General features: G+C 40.6%; 1 protein-coding gene across 4 annotated transcripts in view; it reads left to right on the top strand.

The window, feature by feature from the left end:
• The window catches only part of LOC126757017 (uncharacterized), a 157,587-nt gene that overhangs the window by 81,865 nt on the left and 63,659 nt on the right, over positions 1 to 12,063 (top strand). The gene's annotated exons all lie outside the window — the stretch shown is intronic.

The raw sequence follows: 12,063 nt of genomic DNA on the forward strand, positions 1-12,063 counted from the left end.
ACAAAACCTGAAATTAAAAAGTACGGAAAGTAAAGTTGGGAGGCCCCATTAGATGCTCTCTACTTCCAAATACACTTTCAAATTATTCATTATTCATTTCAAAAAATTTTTCTTTTTGAGCGTATTTTTTCAGCATATTTTAATTATAATTTTCTCAAATAGTTCCACCAAGCAGCCACAATAAATTTACTGCTGGGTATTACCAACTCCGCTACCATCAATTGCAGTGGCAGCCTAAAAGCAAGCCAAAGCTTGCACATATATAAATCGTTAGTTAGTTAGTCAATATGTCGTTGAAGCGTAGCGCGTTGAGCGCCATTGAAGCGTGTTGATAGCCAACTACAGACGAGTCTGTGATCGACCGTAGTGGTATTTAATAATAGCAACTATGTAGCAGAAAGCAAGCAAAATAAAAAAACTTTCTACCATACATATGTATGTACATGGGCGAAGCAAAATAGCAGACGAGCGAATATCCAGGCAGCCGGTTGGTTTATATTAAGCAACAAAGTCACAGCAAAGTGTAGCGGAAAGCATTGTAAAAAACCCGTTATGTGAAAAGCAAGGCTGTTGGCCATGTTGGCTTTATATTTTATAACATTTCGCGCTGTGCATTGTTGTTGGTGTAATTTTTTTGTAACGTTTTTCTTGAGTATGCCTCTGAAAACATGAAAATTGATTTAATCGAAAAGTTGACTTATCCAAGCGAAATCGGCCGCTACAGCTGCCTTTGTTGGCCAACAATGTCGGCAAAAAGCGATGATAGCAGCTGCACACATACACACGCATACATTGACAAACAAGCAAAGTTAAGCGTATGTAGTGTGGACGATAAAGAGGAAGGCAGCAGTGTGCTGGGCGACGTGTTTCGCAATAATTTCTCATACAAATTTCATACACATACATGTATGTGATGGTTGCTTTATGTAAGTGTGTGTGTATATATAAATCTATACATGTATATTGCATGAAAGCACACAATACCCTTTGACAGCGTAATTGAGCGTCAATCAAAAGCAATTTGCAAATAAAATAGTAGCAAACGTTACGTTCTGTCTGTACGGAGCGTACGTCAATTGGCTATATAACGTGTAGTATCAATTACTCTTTGTTGTTGCTTGATTGTGTATATTATATAAGTATAGCATGCATACTTTTAGGCTCAGCATATAAGTGAAGTGATATTTAAATTCTAAGCACTTCTGGCCATTAAGAGGTTTGCGGTATTTTTTCCACAATTTAAATTGACACTATTGTCTTTCAAATGTTAGGTTAGGTAAGGTTAATCTAGTAGGTTAATGGGTCACGCATAGAACAGTTTGGTGCTTTGCAATGCCGGATGGAGTTTAGTTACTAAGTCCATGCGGTGTAGTCATCCTTTAGGAAACCTGCGCTTGACGCAAATTTTAACAGACTCTGCAGCCTTACTATCGATACCTGCCCTAATATATATCATAGCGTGGGCACCCCAGCTGCTTACAGCGTAGTCTTGCCAATGCAGAACAAGTACACAAGAGATGCTCCATTCTTTCCCTGGTACCCTGCTCTAGACTTTTCCTGCAGTCTTCTCGATCTGTCAGCCCCATTTTGCAGGCGTGTGTCGCCACGAGTCAGTGACCGGTTAGTATTCCTATCATGTTCCTGCAGTCAGTTCCATCGAGGGCCAAAGTATTTATTGTAATTCCGATTTACCGTTGTGCACACGCAGTTTTGAACCCATGTAGCTCGTTAATTCGGGTTCCGATTTTCTGTACTACGCTTCTGTCATGACCGTCGCATAGACAATGTTAAGTTTCAAGAAAAACTAAGGAAGGTAGTTCATACTAAAATAGTGTCAATTTGCTTTTAGTATTCTTGACAACTATTACTCGATTTATATTCATTTGTCTGGCACTCCATCGGCATAATCGCTCAGCAGAGTCGGTAGTCCAGAGTCGGTAGTCCAAGCAGCAATGGAACGGTTTCGTACGGCGTTTACTCTACCGGACAATGCACATCCTCAGAGACGCCTCACAGTTCGCACCGAAGAGGCTATTGCTGTTGTGGAACAGTGTATCGAAGAAGACCTGAACGCGTTCCTCCTATAGCAGGCAACAATTGGAGCTGTGCCCATCCATGTTATGGGAGGCTTTGCGGAATGATCTTGATTTGCAAGCTTAATAAATCCAACTCATGCAAGAATTCTTGTCGAACAGTCGTCAAGCAAGTCGCACGTTCGTTGAATGAACTCAAAACGAGAAGCCCACTAATCCCGATTTTCACAAAAATAAAAATTATCAGCTCAGGTTTGCTCAGATAGTTTGCGCCATATTTCTTTCAAATTGAAGCCGGTCATAATGGAGAATGCTGCAGACTTTTTCATGTATGAGTTACAGGATATTACAGGCATTAATCAAGACGGCGCTATGTGTCATACAATCAGTTTAGTAAACAAAACCTTTGGTAGTTGCGTCATCTCGCGACTTGGTCATGTGGCAAGGTCTACAAGATCGTGCGATTTAACACCGCTGGACGACTTTCTGTGTGGTTATGTGAAGTCTCTTGTATACCCAGATATTATCCAGATGACTGGGGCTGGGATGAGATGGCCCAGCAAAATTACTGCACAAAAGCTGGCTCGAAAACGTCGGATCTTCTTGGAACCTTTCAAGAGTCCATAGAGCGCAGCGACTTCAATTTAAGATCGACGTAAAATTCGCTAAATCATTCAATATGTTATTAATATCTCTCAGTATCGTTTGAAATCATTTCCTTAAGCAGTAGAATTTCCTTCTAAATCGTAAGACACATCTTTATCGCGTTTGTTTTTATGACTGACTGGTCAACTTTTCAAATGCAGCAATTTTGCTGAATAAAATTAACTCATAGACGAAAATTTAATTGAATATGTTATTAATTATCGCTGACATTTAGCAGTAGAATTTCTTCCAAAAGACACATCTTTTGACTGACTGGTCAACTTTTCAAGAACTGAAGCGTCTTGCAGACCACCTTGTATCAGAGAGACTGTAAAGTGAGACCAGTAAGATAAGATAAATAGATGATTGCACCGCGACACAAGGTCTATTGTGTCCAAGTATATTACTTTTTAATATTTCGCAGCGTTGTGCACCACTGCTAAAATCGCTTTAGAGCAATATTCAAGTCCAGCTCATTGGGGTGTATGTGGTTCGCATGACACATAAATAGCATATTGATTTTTTCGGAGAATTCGAACTGGCGCACCTTTGCATTCGACACTCTACTTCACATTAACGTACGTTGGCTTGTCTACGGCTTTCAGACAAAGGAATGTAATGTCTGCCAAGACTCCTAACTAATTAAACTGCCTTCACTAGCCATACGATGAGAGTCGACAAAAGTTAGATTATATTAAATGGTCAAACTCACTTGCTGGTCAATTGTGGTACCTATAGCTCCCATAAAATTTATCACAAAAACCTCCTAAATCCAAAAAGCACGTTAACACATTTTTTGAGGCGGCAATTGTCAGTCTCGGCTATGTCTTTTATCTCTCTGAAAGTATGGCTGCTGAGATGCTGGAGCCTAGTGAATGGGTGGAGAAAAAATTAAAAAAAAAAATTAAAAAAAAGTTGTGGAGCTCCGGGCTTCACTTAGAACTCATAACCTGTGAGGAATTGTTCCAGATCTCCCGCCCTTCTCAGTTGCAATGCTCCACATTCGAGTGCAATGGAACACATTCTAGTAGTATGAAAACTAACAACACCTTTATACGCCCGTTGACTAAAAGACCTAGGAAAACTTCTTCTTGTTCTTCTTGATTGGCGTAGACACCGCTTACGCGATTATAGCCGAGTTAACAACAGCGCGCCAGTCGTTTTTTCTTTTCGCTATGTGGCGCCAATTGGATATTCCAAGCGAAGCCAGGTCATTCTCTACTTGGTCCTTCCAACGGGAGGTCTTCCTCTTCCTCTGCTTATTGCGGGTATTAGCCGAATACTTTCAGAGCTGGAGTGTTTTCATCCATCCGGACAACATGACCTAGCCAGCGTAGCCGCTGTCTTTTAATTCGCTGAACTATGTCAATGTCGTCGTATATCTCGACAGCTCATCGTTCCATCGAATGCGATATTCGCCGTGGCCAATGCGGAAAGGACCATAAATCTTTCGCAGAATTTTTCTCTCGAAAACTCGTAACGTCGACTCAACGGTTGCTATCATCGCCCAAGCTTCTGCACCATATAGCAGGACGGGAGTTATGAGCGACTTATAGAGTTTAGCTTTTGTGCGTCGAGAGAGGACTTTACTTTTCAATTGCCTACTCAGTCCGAAGTAGAACCTGTTGGCAAGAGTTATCCTGCGTTGGATTTCCAGGCTGACATTGTTGGTGGTGTTTACGCTGGTTCCTAAATAGACGAAATTATCTACGACTTCAAAGTTATGACTGTCAACAGTGACGTGAGAGCCAAGTCGCGAGCGCGACGACTGTTTGTTTGATGACAGGAGATATTTCGTTTTGCCCTCGTTCACTGCCAGACCCATTTTCTGTGTTTCCTTGTCCAGCCTGGAGAAAGCAGAACTAACGGCGCGGGTGTTGAGGCCGATGATATCAATGTCATCGGCATACGCCAGCAGCTGTACACTCTTATAGAAGATGGTAAATTCTGTATTTAGTTCTGCAGCTCGAACTATTTTCTCTAGAAGCAGGTTGAAGAAGTCGCACGATAGGGAGTCGCCTTGTCTGAAACCTCGTTTGGTATCAAACGGCTCGGAGAGGTCCTTCCCGATTCTGACGGAGCTTTTGGTGTTACTCAACGTCAGTTTACACGGCCGTATTAGGCAGCTCCTTCAGACATTCGTGCTGTCGAAAGCAGCTTTGAAATCGACGAAGAGGTGGTGTGTGTCGATTCTTCTTTCACGGGTCTTTTCCAAGATTTGGCGCATGATGAATATCAAGGAAAACTTTAAGCCCTCCCAAAATCAAATTGTCATTTTGAAATCCGTTTAGCACGTGCTCATTTTAGCAAATAGATGAATACTCACATATATGTTCAAAAAAATGTCACCATTGACAGTTATAAATTACAGTGAGTCTTTCAAATGAGCATGTGTTGCTCTCAGTCTGGCTCATATGCGGTCGCGACCATTTTGTATTTACAGCAAACACATAACTTTTTCTTGAAATGCCATTGTCAGGCAATGCGGTGACAAGCAATCAGGCAATGTTAGCTCCTCAACAGCTCGCTGCTAAGTTTCCTGTCGCTTGTCGAATGTTAACAAGCAACATTTACCTTATTAATGACTTTTTTCCATACTTACACACTTAGGTTTGTACTACTGCGCTGAGCTTAGAAGCTCCATGTGTAGTTGGGTTGGTCATAATACGATTTTGTGGTCGATTTCCTTAACATTAATGGGCAGTTAACTCCCGGTGGGGTTTAAATGTTAGTATTGTATATTTCACGGAGATTGTGTAAGCACGTGCGTGAATATGCTTGTAAATATGTAGACTGACAGTTCAACAAATCATTTATTTAGCAATCAATTCATGTGCCCATTCAACTACTCATTCATTCATTCGCTTCTAAGTTCCTCACCAAGTTGTGTAGTGCACTGCTTCTTCTTAGCTTCGATATACCTCTCAGACGTACTCAAGTGTATTTACACACAAACACTTACACCTACACATAAATATAATATATGAGTTAATTTCCAGGTCACCCTAAGTGCACTTATTATGCTACACAATTACAGTTATGCATTGCTTACTTACCCTCTCGCTTCGTTCGTCATACTTTGCTATTCTTTGTGCTTTCAATTAAGTTGTCATAACAATGTTTGGTTGAAATTAATAATTATATAATTCTATTTATTGCCGGCATTTAATGCGCTTATGACCAAATGAATTGTCAATAACAATGAAATACGAAAACTGACAAAGAATTGTTATAGTATGTTATAGTAAGGGTTGTAACCAAATTAGCTTCCACCCGATTTGGATTGTATGTATGGTAATAATTATTAATAAATCATTAAGCATAACATAAATCGAGGCTAATTGCAATTTCTTTACATATGTTAAAAGCGCTATGTAGCTTAGGGCACATTCACTGTAGTCCATAATTGCGCTGTAATGTAGGGAGGCGCCTTGTCTGAAACCTCGTTTGATATCGAACGGCTCGGAGAGGTCCCTCACTATCCTGATGGAGCTTTCAGTATTACTCAAAATCAGTTTACACAGCCGTATTAGTTTTGCGGGGATACCAAATTCAGACATCCGACATAAAGGCAGCTCCTTTTCGTCTTGTCGAAGTCAGCTTTCAAATCGACGAAGAGGTGGTGTGTGTCGATCCTCTCCACACTGATTAGGACCAATCACACAATACGCTCGATAGAACCTTAAATGTGATGTTGAGGAGGCTTATTCCACGGTAGATGGCGCAGGTTGTGGGGTTTTCCTTTTTGTGGATTGTGCAGAGCACACTTAAAATTCAAAAAGTCGGGCATGTTTTCGTCCGACCATATTCTGCAAAGAACCAGATGCATGTTCCTTATCAGTTCTTCGCCGCCGTGTTTGAATAGTGCGGCGGCCCCCACCGATTTGTTGTTCTTCAGACGGGTAATTGCTATTCGAACTTCTTCATGGTCGGGCAATGGACCGTCTGCTCCATCGTCATCGATTGGAGAATCGGGTTCGCCATCTCCTGGTGTTATGCTTTCACTGCCATTCGGCAGGCTGGAGAAGTGTTCCCTCCATAATTTTAGTATGCTCTGGAGACCAGTCACTAGATCAAGAGTAAGCTCCGGTCTTGAAACATTCTGTTAGTAGCCGCAACTTTTCGAGCATTAACCCTGCTCTCGTACTCGTATCTATCCCATCCCGCACGTGTTTTGGTCGATTGTCACCTTGCGTGGTTGAAATGCTTTTCCACATTTCTTTTTTGTAATTGTTTTTACTGCAGCTTGAAATGCTTTTCCACATTTCTTTTTTGTAATGTTTTTACTGCAGCAAGGCTTCCGTGAGCTTAAAGCGCTCTTTTTCTATCATACGTGTCTTTCTTTCGCTTTGCAAGAGACCTTCATCTAAGCGTGCCTAAATATTTTACGGCGCATAGCCTAATTTAAGCTAATTTGGGAAAAAAATCTTTTATTTCATTAAAAAGTCCACTCCCACCTGATTAGGAATCAAATTTATGACACTTTCTTTGAACAACATGTCCGCCTATCGTATAACATAATAATTTTTCAAGCATTTGAACAAACAAACCTCAGGAAAAACAGCAACAATAACAATAACAACTGTATAATTGAAAAACAAGCTGAAAATTATTTCGTGCAAAAATGTCGGCAAACGACAGGAGGCACATTAAAGAAAAATAATAAAATAAAAATGCTTCGGCAGCAAAGTGACCAAGCATTCATGGCCAGTGCCGTGGCAGCGAAAAAAGCCGCTAACTTGCGGAGTAAGACACACCTTTTTACGGTTTTTCTCTGACCTTTTCTACATTTTTAGTATTTTGTTTTCGGACTTCTTTTCTGCTTTAAGGCTTCGTCGTTAGCGTTGCTTACATAGTTGTTGTATTGCAGTTATGTCTGTCACGTGAGGGGTTTCCTTTTTATGCTTGAGTATTTTTTGGCGTTGGTTCGTTGCTGAAGTTTTTTCATTCTTGCCTTTTTGCGATTTCATCGGCTTTCTTAAGTACATATTTGTTTTAGTTATTGAATTCGTTTTAGAATTTCATGCGGAAGTGAAACTATTTCGCTTGAATTTGCTTCAAACTTCGCTATTTCTTTCTTGTACCTTTCGTCACTATCTGATGTGACATGTGGTTGAGTTGTGTAATGACATGTGCCACCTTCGCGATTCTATACACTGATTTGGTATTCGCGCAGGGTTTGTCAAGAGGACTTAGTTGTTTCATCTATTAAAAAGGAAAGAAATGTTTGAGAAAATTTTTGCGTTATATGTTTCTTCCAACTTATCACCAACCAGGTTTCTTAGTGGTCCTCTTAGAGTTATAAGATGTACGAATCAGTTCTGACAGAATGAATGTTAAGAACAAAACCAAAATGGAACAAGGTGGAGCTAAGTACAGATAGATGAGAGGATATAACATTCAAATTCCTCCAGGCTTCCAACCTCAACCAAGAGATCCATAGCCCAACGATGTTCTATATTACCGATGAGAAGGTAAAGTATTCAAGGAGATTACAATATACTAATAATACTTTCTATTAATTTAAGAAACACTTGAATTAAGAATATAATATGTTTTAAACTTTGTAAACTGCCTGAGGTACTTTCTAGAACAGAGAGTAAGATTTTTACAGCAAAGTTTATCTAGCAACAGTTTTCATGTATTAGTAAAAATTCTTGATAAAAATAAAGAAAAATAATATATTTAATATATGGTCCAGCAGAACAAAGCTATTAGATACGGCGAATGGGTGGACAAAGAACAAGCTGACTAGAAATATAATTTATTACTTCTAATTACAAGAATATTATGTTGCTGTCGAGAGGTATACTCTTGGTATATCAATAGCACTAATTATCGAGTTGTCATAGAATCTTAACTTCTAATTTCAAGATTTTAATTTCCAGTATTTTGGTGCCAAGTTTTCAAGCTGTCATTTTATTAGTTATATATTTCCACACCAAAATACTCTACACTTGTAACACCCTGCATTACTGACATTTACCAAAATTACTACCCTACCTTATGGTTCATGAAACGCTGGGTCATGGTGTTTGTACCACCCCCGCTTCTAACTTATTATTAAATGTTTGCGGTTCGTAACGGTAAGCGGTTTTGTTTTTGTGCAGTTTTAATATTTATTGCCACTGCAAAATGTGTCAGAAATCTTTAGCTTTTGCCAGTTTTTGTATGGATTACAAGACTTTGCTATAATTATTTTCGCGTGTTCATGTCAAATAGAGACGAAGCCTTTCTTTCGGGTTAATAATGTTATAAATATTTTAATTATAGAAGTAGAAACCGTTATCTTTTGATAGTATCTCAACCTCTTCAGAAAACTAAAGAAACACTATTAATGACATAAAACCTATTGAACTATCCATCTTCTTTTGTTAGTGAAATCTTCGCTGGAACTGATTCATTTTCGTCACCCCATTTGAGTACAAAATCTGTTGCTATTATGAACTTTTGGCATATATTCTGCAATATCGGAATTTCAAAATATAATTAAAGAAAATAACACTGGTTAGCCAGCAAGTTTTTTTTTCGAAACGTTGCTTAATTTAAAACAAATATAAGATTTTTAGAAAAGTTTTAAAATTTGGAAATTCTCTAAACTACAAAACAGTTACCACCTTGGTAGGGTACCACGATACTCCCCGAGGAGACAGTCCGCATGAGCAGGTTGGGGCGAACTCCAAGAGCTCGTGCTCCCCGTGGTACCAGAATTAAGTCTCCGGTCAGACCTCGTAGCCGAGACTACTACCAGTTGAGCTTCCATACAGCTCTGGACTGGGGTTGGATCCCATACACACATTACATACACACACCACTCATACAAAAGCTAACCCTAATTCCCACCTAAACCCTTTCGCCACTTAAACAAATCACGCGCAAACGACCCTAACTGTTCGGCATTCGGAGTTCTAACTCTGGACCGTATATTCCCGCGCCAATCCACCGTCCATTTTCGAAACATCCGTATAGATGTTTAGAGTGTTACGCGTAGCTAACATACCTTTACGCCAACCACCCTCTTCTGTGTTTACTTTGAATCTACTCTCCCAGTTGAAAATTCAAACACCGAGCTATGCCCGAAGGTTCTATATGTAAATTCTCCTACAGTACAGCCGATTTTGCTGCGCAGTTTTCAGCGAAGAGGTCTATTGGTGACAAGTTTAATACCAGTTCCGAGCCGCCTCTGGAGTTGTTTTTAAAACTCCCGTTATGCACATCGCAGCGAGCCTCTAAACCTTTTCTATTGGCTTCTGGATCTATAAGTGGATTACCGTAGGCCTGTTCACCACACTATTGCGTCGTAAAGCAGACTTGGTCTAACAATCATTGTGTAGCACCAGTGCATGAGAGAGGGAGAGAGCCGCCGGGTTGTGCCGAGCATCTGCCTACACGCATTTAAAGCAGTGCTAGCTTTCCTCACTCTTTCTTCCACGTTGTGGTGGAAGCACAGTTTGCAGTACAAGACTACCTCAAGGTACCCCAAGGCACATGGTGCGGTGCTAGAGAGAGAGTTGTGTCCCATTTATCTAAGGACACCTCCATAGAGATATTTTGTGTCTTCTTGTGAACACAAGCAAATCCGTTTTCTCCGGGTTCAACTCCTGACTCGCTTGCGATGTCAGATTCTGGACTGTGGTGAGAGTGGTTATCGCCATACTGCTAATGGTCTTTAGACACTTACCCTTTATTAAGATGGCAATGTCGTCGGCATATGCCACTACCTTGGGGGCCTTGCCTTCCAAGTTCCGGAGCAGCTTATTCACGACTAATATCCAGAGAAGCGCAGATAGCACGTCGCCACTACAGACTTCCTTGGTCTTTTTAACGTCGTTCATTTTGCGCTTATTCGACTAGAGGTCAAAATTCTTCTGATCCAGCGTTGTATAGCAGGATTAACACCTATTGACTGGATACTACTTAGAATAGATTTTGCAGAGACGTTGCTGAATACTCCAGAAATGTCTAGGAATACTCCAGGAGCGTATAGCTTATATTCAAAAGCCTTTTCGATATTAAATATCAATGTATGGAGTCCAGTCTCTACAAGGTCCGGCACTCGAAGTGTAACCAACTTCAGACCGTTCGCGCAGCTGTCGCACTGGAATCAGCTGTTTATAAATTTGCTGAATGACAGTTCGGAGTATTGTTCACAAGTGTACAAAAACGTTTTGCCAAAAGTGAACGCAAAAAAAAGATCAGCGATGGAATACGTAATAGCGCGGTTGCTTTATAAAACACCTTTCAAACACCTTAATGTGAATAAAGTTTTTGTTTATCGCACTATCATTCGTTACAATGATACTGGTAGCATCGCAAACGCCATGGAGGTGTTCATCAAAAGACTGCAACGTCACGTGAGATGGTTCGGAAAGTGAAGAAGCGACTTGAGCGAAATCCACGACGAATTGCCAATCAAATGGCTAAAGAACTGAAAATATCCGACCACAGCATTTGACGCATATTGAAAAATGAGTTCAAGGTCAAGCCTTACAAGTTCCAAACGGCCCATGATCTCACACCGAAACAGCAATAATTAAGACTTGACTTGCCGAAAGCGGGCAAATTCCGAACATTGCGTTTTCTGACGAAAAAATTTTTCCAATTGAGCAATTCGTAAACTCTCAAAACGATAGGGTTTACTTGACCGACCGTTCATACGCGAATCTAAGTCATCGGTTGGCCACCAGGAGGTAGCGTCCGCCACAAATAATGGTTTGAGCCGCTGTCACCGCAGATGGGCGCTCTCCAATTGTTTTCATCGAGCCGACATATTATCGGGAAAGTGTTCTGGAGGCTGCTTTGAAGCCGTCGGCAAACAAAATTTCGGTCACAAACCATGGACGTTTCAACAAGACTAAGCACCGTCTCACAATTCGCGAGTGAACCAAGCATGGCTGAAAAACAACGTTCCGAACTTCATTACGACCACACAATGACTCTCGAATTCACCAGATGCGAATTCAGTGGATTATTCTCTCTCGGCCATTTTGGAGAGCAAGGTCCGAAGTAAAAAATACACCAGTCTCGAGATGCTGAAGAAAGCCATTGTCCGTGAATGGGCCAAAATACCAGCAAGTCACATTCGGGCAGCTTGCGATTCGTTTTTTGACCGTCTCAAGGCCATAGGTAAGGCAAAAGGTGGTAATATCGAGCGAAAGTGAATTGGTCCTGAATTTACGATTATTTTCACATATTTTGTACTTTAAAATAAATAAAAATAACTTTCCAAACCGAGTTTATGGCTTTTTTAATTGGTTACACTTCGAGTGCCGGACCCTGTACTGATCTGCCCTTCTTGTATGCGTGCTGCGTCTTGGACAAGGTTCTAGAAAGCGCTGCGGTCTTAATATGCGCGTCCAAGATTTTCTCTAACGTTTTCAACAGG

The sequence above is a fragment of the Bactrocera neohumeralis genome, chromosome 4 (genome assembly GCF_024586455.1).
Source record: "Bactrocera neohumeralis isolate Rockhampton chromosome 4, APGP_CSIRO_Bneo_wtdbg2-racon-allhic-juicebox.fasta_v2, whole genome shotgun sequence".
In the NCBI taxonomy this organism is placed as follows: Eukaryota; Metazoa; Arthropoda; class Insecta; order Diptera; family Tephritidae; genus Bactrocera; species Bactrocera neohumeralis.